Source organism: Vigna umbellata, chromosome 8, assembly GCF_029865625.1.
Source record: "Vigna umbellata cultivar VRB3 chromosome 8, Vumbellata_1.0, whole genome shotgun sequence".
NCBI classification, from domain to species: Eukaryota; Viridiplantae; Streptophyta; class Magnoliopsida; order Fabales; family Fabaceae; genus Vigna; species Vigna umbellata.
This window is the reverse complement of record NC_142172.1, coordinates 27,542,597-27,551,494: the sequence shown is the minus strand read 5'-3', so window position 1 is coordinate 27,551,494 and position 8,898 is coordinate 27,542,597. Positions and strand designations below refer to the sequence as shown.

Genomic DNA, 8,898 nt, shown 5'->3' with positions numbered 1-8,898 from the left:
TCATGTATGCCTCATTTTTTTTTTTTTTTTTTTTTTTTTTTTTTTTTTTAACTTTGACACCGTGTTAATTTTCATCAAAACTGTATATTTTTCTTTTCATCTAAAACAGAAGAAATTTCTACTGTCCAAATTTTCTAGGTCCATCAGTCATGGGACTTTCTATGTTGGACATTACATAATTATTATATACAAGCTACATTGTCACTCTACACCATGCTCCAAATTCTTTATATCTATCATATCCAAACTGGAACTGGAGAAGAAGACCTAACATTCCAAGATAATCTCATCCAACTCATCAATGTCATACCGAGACAGGTATTCGATTGATCAATGAATTGGTCTTCACCGATCAATGTTATGTATCGTTCAATATATCTTAGCAAAAGAGAATTCCAAAATCCGAAATACATGGTACCCAATTCAAACAATTTTTTTTTTTTAAGTTTCTAGTTTTGCAACAAATATTACAGTTTAATGTAAATACCAATAAGAAAAGGTAAAGCCCTTCTAATATCAATTATCATGTATCATAGTCATCTGAAATTGACAAGTGAAAGAAGACCATACAATTCTTGTTTAACTATTGATAATTTATCCACATTTTAGAGTCCTCACCTTTCTTATTTATAACAATCTCAACGTTTTTACTTTTTTCATGCTGACACATTGACACCGGTAGAGAAAAAGGGATTTTATAACAGACCAAATTTATCTGTTATAATAAGTTAGCTAACGACATTTTCGTAATAAAATTGAGAGTTATTATAATGTAGTTTTAAAAATCTGTTATAACATAATCCGGTGTCGAAATTGAAATTGAAATTTTGTTTAGAATGTAATGTATCGTATCTAGATAAATCTGTCGTAATAAATTATTTTAAAATTGTTAAACATATACGGTAACGTATCTAGATAAATCTGTAATGAAATCTCTTAATTCTAATTCCATTTTCAAATTTCACACGTTCTGTTTGACCTTACTCTTCGCTCTTCTCTATCCCTAACAAGAAAACGGGAGAGGGTTCACTTCGAACTCCATTTCTGACCTGAGGGGCCGTAAAAGGAGACGGCGACAGCAGTGCCGGCGAAGGCCAGGACGACGTCAGGAGTCGAACCGTCGCCTGTGGCGGTTTCGTTTTCGAAGCTCTTTGCATGTGTTGACCGCTTCGATTGGTTCCTCATGACCGTCGGCTCCCTTGCTGCCGTGGCTCATGGCACCGCGCTCATCATTTACTTGCACTATTTCGCGAAGATCATCCACGTGCTGCGAATGGATCTTAAACTCGGCATGTCACACGAGCAGTTTAACAGGTTCACCGAGGTTAGATTGAGATTTTCATGCAGAAACCCTACTTTTCTCCTTTAATGGTTTTTGCCCCTTTGTTTAAGGCTCATACAATCTTTTGCTATTGAGATGTAGTTGGAAACTTTATCTATCAAATTTACTGACCAAAGAGGTCGGAGAGGGGATTAAGAGAGCTGGAAGGGTAAAGAGGATTGGGGGAATTCTGTGAGATCTGACAAGTAGGAACTACCATGGGAGCTGGAGAAAAACCTTTGAAGTCAAGGTTTCTTACTGGAATCGAGGTATGGGAGCTAAACAAATTTCTTTATTTAGTGTAGAACTTGTATGAGAGTGTAATTGTTTGACTTATAATTCTGTTTTATCTCATGAAATTAGTTGAAATACACAACTTGATTTTGAAATGAATGAAGTAGGATGATGAATAACTGAACCGTATAACTCTTAAATGTCTTGTAAATCTGAGTTTAGAAAGAAAGAAGAGCTTGGGATGGCAATCCCTTCTATGACCACACGCTTTCTCCAAAACTTTTTGATGATTCGTGTGTAATTGGTAGAGCTCTCTGTTTACTCCCTTAGTAGGTTAGTATGAGACTGAATTTCCTTGCAAGTGTTCCATAAGGGCGTGTGATATTCCGTTGAAGGGTCATACACTCATTTTGTTTCTTGGATGACTAGTTGTTTACCTGGTACACGTTATTTTATTCCTTTGCCCATGTTGTACTAAAGCTGATCTACCATGCTATGCTGTTTTATATGGTTAAATTCTTTTATATCTATTTACTACTCTGCTGCATCATATTCTTTTGTTTAGCCATCTTATTTAAAATTTACGGACACATCATATACTTGAGATGACCATGTATAGTTACTTCCTTTAAATTATAATAAGAGAATAAACCATGGCTCATGATGACTGCACGCAAGTTATAAAACTTTAGGTGTCTTGATAGAGTACTATTCTCTTCTTTCTAGATGTTACAGCTTTAGTCATTTCTACTGCCATAAACTTTATCTTTTAGTGTACATGTTTGTCCATCACTATTCACGGCATTAGTTTGGCTAATATATGGGCCACCGAACACTTATTCCTGCATAACTTGAATTGGTGTTTTTGTTTCATTCAAGTGTAAGATTATCCTTTTGGTTTAATAAAGGTAAGGTATGAAAATTATGGTCATATTATAAGCTGAAAACAATTTGTCACCATGGATAGTTTTGTTCACTGAATTTTACTCAAATCTAATGTGTAGTTGATGGTTATTAAAGCTAATATGATACAGTTAATTTCAAGAAGATATTACCAATCTTTGACAGCCTAGAGTGACTCTGTCCTCTTAAATTCTTCTCCTCTTAGTGCTAAATTTTTATTCTGTTATTCCTTGATGAGAAAGGTCTAGCCATGTGACAATGTACAGTATGAAAGCCCTCCACTACTGAAAATTGAATAAGAAATCAGCTTGTAAAGCCTCATAAGCTAAAAGGATTGAAATAGAATTAAAATCTCTATGAATGACCTTTCAAATCTGGTTTATAAAATCTGTCTTTAGAGTTTCTGTCTAGATATGTTTGGTTGATGGCTTGAGTTTATCTCTTGGCCTAGCTTATATTTATTATACATGAAAGGAGTCTAACCGTGGGCTATGCTCCTTCTTCAAATATTTTAACGCCTAGTATGGTGCATCCATTTTCTTTTCTGATTTAAAATCCTGAAATCTGATTATATTTCTATGAATGAATCATGAAAATACGTATATACGTATATGGGGTAGAGCTAGACTTTTGTAAGTTTTCTTTAAAGTAAAAGATTGCTACGTGAAATGGTTTGTTTTTGGATGATAAATAAATTAAGATTGTGGTGGTAGGGTCGTTAATGCATGGATCACTTTTAAGTGGTGCAGATTATTTTTATATTAAAAGCATTCATCACTTTTATAAATAAACGATGCATAGTTTACTGAAATTGAAAGTCATCTTATAATAGGATATTTTGGTTTTCTTTGCAAGAAATGAAACGCAAATTTAAAGAGAAATAATTAATGTTAAAAAAAAATGCTAAATGCCTACGAGTGAATCATCTGTTAGGAGTAAAGAATTGGAACTGATATATATATTGAGTGATGGACATTTACACAACTAAGTGCCTGAACCAAAAATAAATGTTAAGAACTAAAATAAGGGTCTTTATTTAGTATTATAAGGATAAGAATATTCAGGTTTGAATTAGGATTTCATTTTACTTTATGTTATTTTATTTTCTATTTAAGGTAAAATTAGAAATTCTTTTTATTATTATTATGTGTTAGTATAAGGGTGGTTGTTTTATAGTTGAGCGTGTGACTAGTATTATGTGTTAGCCTTTGAACCACAATGTTGTCTATACTCTAAGAATCCTGTCTATACTAAGAATTGGTGATGTTTCCCTTCTCACAGGACACTAAGAATCCTGTCTATACTCTCAACATACCAAAAATCGTCCCCCACAACAACAAAAATCTCCTAACCAACTAACTATTTGTTTTCTTCCTTCTTACATAGACATTTAGTTACCTAGAATGAAAAATAACTCATTCCTAAGAACCCAACAATCAATTTCACCAAGACCAAAGAAAAATGAACATATGTGAATTTGCATTTTCAGCATATTTCATTATGTTTAAGCATTGAATTTACATACTTAGGTATATAGGATCATGATTAGATTTATACCATTGCATCAAACCCAAAATTCTGCATGTTCATGATTGCTGTCACAAGCTATTTTGGTTCTCTTTGCTGTCAAATTTGGTTTGGTAAGTGATTTTCGGATTTTTGAGTTTTTAGCCCAGTTTTTAGAAGAAATGATACTTGTGGTCTCTTTATACTTGTTGCCTCTCTATATATGTGTTAAGTAAGTCATTTATACCATTTTACTCAACAATTGTCATCTTTTTTGTGTCTTAGGTAAAATATATAATTTGGGAAGCACCATTCACCACGAGGCTATTAAAGATGTATGTTGCTAGTGGTGGTTGTAGATATTAGAGGTGTAAGTTTTTCTTTCTATTTTGATTCCTTCCTATATTATTATTATGATGTGATGGATGTCTACCTTTTGTATAGGTCTTTGGAAGCTCATTTCTATCCGTTTCTAAGAAGAAGATGGAAATAATCACACCTAATGTAAGAGAAGGAACCGAGCTTCTTTTATTTTAAGTGTTAATAGAAACTTGGATACAATTCAACAGTGTATGTATATTAATGTAATATTTGGATTTAATATATAGTTTCATGTATAAATGATGTATTAAATATTATTAGACAATTTAATGTTTGAAATGAATTATATTTTGTTAGTTTCATTAAATTTGTTATTATATTGATTAAAATTGATTGGATGAGATGATAATACAAGAATATTATTATAATTTCATTGGATGTCAAATGTAATAATCAATTTTTTTTTTAAAAAAAAACATATATTATGACGTACTAAACAATGTACGTTATTATATGTTGATCACATGTTATAATGTACAAAAATATATATGTAATAATAGATCACATATTATGACGAACAAAAACTTTTACGTTATAATACCACTCTATTATAACACATATAAATGAAAGTGTCATAATAAACTGTGCATATTATGACGGACTTCAGAAACTACGTTATAATATGTTTAACATATCATGACGTAAATTTCTGTTATGTTATAAAATGCGCATACTATATCGTCCAGAATTATGTCTCCATTAATTACGTTATAATATATTATTTTATACGTTATAAAATGTCATTTTCACTAGTGTGACTTGATAAATTAATTCTTCACTCAATCCATAATGTTTTTTTTTTAAATCTTACTACTCACATGGAAGTATCTTATTTAAGGATTTATTTTACACTATTTTTGTCTCAATAGCTAGGTCTAAAAAGAAACTTTACTTTCATCTTCACCGTTCCTATGAAAACACTTATGCACACACCTTCAGTATATTGTTTTCCTAACACCTAGTCACCCTCTATTTGAAACTAGACCATGAAACAATTAAATAAATCATGTAACTCACCCTACACTAAAAAAACAAATATTCATTCTATATCCTTCTTATTCAAAGGTGTTGCCTTATTTTCATCAATAACTATAATAATGCAACCCACGTAGAGTCAAATCATCCTAAAGAATAGGTTAAATCATCTAAATGTTAGCATCTTAAATCACTTAGAATTCTTTTCCCTCAACAATAACAAAATGCCTATAGCATATACAATGTTTCACCAAAATCATTCATAGCACTAAATTGCAAACTTAAAACACAACTTTCAACTCTACAAATAAAGGTTTAACAATTGAAATACTTTTACCAAAACCAAACATATGTTCATCACTAATTTACATACTTTAAATAATAATTATGCAAAACATATTGCCTAAGTTAAAACATATGACTATCGTCAAACCACTTTCAAGTTAAAACATTCATATTTAAGACAGAAAATAATCTTAGATTTAGTTATTAGTGTGCACTCTCATCACTAACTCAAGATTCTTTCTACCTTAAAATTGTTGTTTTCAACAACCAAATCACACAAATTAGACTTGCACAATTATACACACTACAAAACATAACAAACCTACAATCCTTAGTCCAATCCTATTATTGATATGCTCCAAACTCTCACATAACTATCACTAAGATGAGCACACAACCTACTTAACAAGAATATAACACTCCACTTCTCACAGTTCGCCCAAGGTTCAAACTACTATGTTACCATAATGTAACAATCTATTTTTCTAACAGATATAATTTAACAAGTACTAAATACAAAAAGGTTATCAATAACATTAGTAACTAAAAGTAAACTAATTCACATTATAGTTCATAGTTTAAAATAATATTTTGTTTCAAAATACATTCAAATAAAACTAGAAGTACTTCAATTTCTAACTATATATTTAATACAGTTTTTCAAAAGGATAAATTCATGATCTAAAATACTCTCATACTAATTAAATCTTCAATTCCATGTTTCAACTCTAGAGTTACTATCCCCGTTAACTCCTATCTCTACTCCCGTATATATAAAATATATGATTATTGCTAAGAAAAGAAACAAGAAACAATAAAAAAAAACAAAGATAAACTAATTTTTCACAAGAACAAACTCAAATAGAAAGAGATCACATCTCTTCACAAAAATTGTCAAATTAAAAATAGAATAAACTCAATTTACTAAAGTTAATGCATATACTACAAGGGCATAAATTCAATCATTAACTTAGTCTTCCTCCTTTTACCCGATAACATCACTCAATTACTAATGGCCCAAACAACAATTTATTCATTATATAATTCATTTCAAAGAGTAAACAATTCACATTCATCAAATCAAAAACACAGGTGTTAGCCCTCATGGCTCAAACAAATATTAGCTAAGTGGTTCAAACAATACATTGAATCTAGACTATACTTCTAGAAGGCTAGTGTGTTGAATGGACTCGTGAGACTCTACATCTATCATCTGACCCTTCTCTCCTCCTTTTATACAATAATAACTCAAGTGAACATCAAAAATCTCATTCGTTATTGACAAGGTGAACTTTAGTAGCTCTTAAAATATGATCATCTTTCATATCATATTGTTTGCCTCGTGAAGCCTCATTTGACTCTCACCACGTAGTTATCATCCTCTATGTGATTAGATAATAGTCGATTTATGATAGTTCCATATCACAAGTCGATTGTAATACACTTACTCATCCTAGATTAGCATTTCCTCTTGGAAATAGCTAAATTTACAATCCCAACACTAAAACATTCACACATATTAATGCGTTATCAAAAATGGGAAACAAAATCCTAATTATAAAAGATAACAGACAATAGAAGCTATTTAGCAAGATATAAACCATTAAATCAAATATGTTCATACTTTTTTAACCACATTTCAAATTTAGAGATTTTAATCTTTTTAAACCAAGGTATTCAAGTACTTTGAGGGTTGTAAAGAAAATTATTATATAATATCAAAACATCAAATCCTATAACTCCAAATAATAGCTTTACATATTAACATCAATTTCACACTCATTCCTTTCACATCATATAGGCTAACTCTTCCATACATCCATAGAATTGTCGTATTAATACATTATCAATCACATTTGCTTTTTTTGCTTAACAGTTCCATCATACCATCATGAAACCACACTAATTTTGGCTAACAATACCAACCGCAATCAATCTATCTAAATCAATAGTTTCTCATCACATTTATAAAAATTTCACAATTCAAACCAAATCACCCTTTCCCAAGATTAATTAACTACATTAGTACCTTAATTACTATTACAAGTAAAAAATTCATTGAAATTATCTTTATCATAAAATTATTCTCAATGACACGTGATACAGCTAGTGTCACGCTACACTTTTATTGTCACGTGACACGTCAGTTTGACACGTGACAATTTATTTATTATTTAAAAAGAATAAAAATAAATAAAAATATATTTAAAAAAATACAAACTAACAGTAAATATCTAATTGGTTCAATTTTTTAAAATAAGAATCCGACAAAGCAAATCAAAGAACTTGTATGTGACTTTTAATAAAATCTTAAATAATTAAAATAATTAAACCATATTATTTTTATTATTATATGATTTGGTATAATGGAATCTTAGCTACCTCTTTGTAGTCGTATATAGAGTTATGAAATCATCAATGAACAGAAAGTTTTAAAGAGAAAGAAATTAGGAATTTAATTTCAGTGTTACTTCTTGTTTTTCTCCGCTATGCATCTATATATTATTTTGTCTGCTAGACATAGTAGTGCAATTTGGAATTTGTTATTTTGAATTCCACTCTTCTTTTTCCTTGCTCTTATCCATGAATGCAATGTACTTATGTCTTTTGTCCTTTTATAATTGTCATCCATTACAAAGTGTAAGTATGTTCAATTGAATATACCGTTTTCCTTTATTTAATGTTAGTCTTTTTTTTTTCTACTTTCACGAATTACTGAAATTCCATGATCAAAAAATTGAAGACATAGGAATGGGTCGGGTCAGATGCGTACCTACTCGTAATGAAAAAAAAAATCGTAGATATCTACGGATACCGTAAATAATTAAAAAAAATATATTTTATATATTTTTTAAATAAAATTATAAAATATATATATATATATATATATATATATATATATAAAATATGATATAAAGTAAATTAAATATAAATTAAATTTTAATTTTAATTAAATTTAATCTAATAAAATATAAATTGATTTTATTTTTAAATAAATTTAATTTTAAAAAAATAATATTTTTTTATTATTTTTTACGGGTAGCGGGTACCCGCGGACGGATAATTTAATACCCGCACCTGACCCCTTTAGAAGCGGGTATTAAAATATCCGCTACCCATTCCCGCAGGTAATAAATATCTGCGGGTAATAACTACCTGCTGCGATTTTACCCGCGAATATCCGTACTCGCGGATATTTTTATCATCCTTATTGTTGAATGTAGTGAAAAATTATATATGAGATAATTTTCCTTGTGTTGAATATACTTATAGGGTTCTCTATTTATAATAGA

The 8,898-nt window shown here is 29.9% G+C and overlaps 1 long non-coding RNA gene across 1 annotated transcript; it reads left to right on the top strand.

The window, feature by feature from the left end:
- The first annotated feature begins 934 nt into the window (after window positions 1–934).
- Window positions 935–4,644, top strand: LOC124833997 (uncharacterized). The gene is made up of 3 exons (XR_007028451.2): window positions 935–1,324; window positions 1,424–1,590; window positions 4,250–4,644. It is a non-coding gene; the product is annotated as an uncharacterized LOC124833997 (long non-coding RNA).
- Window positions 4,645–8,898: the final 4,254 nt, after the last annotated feature.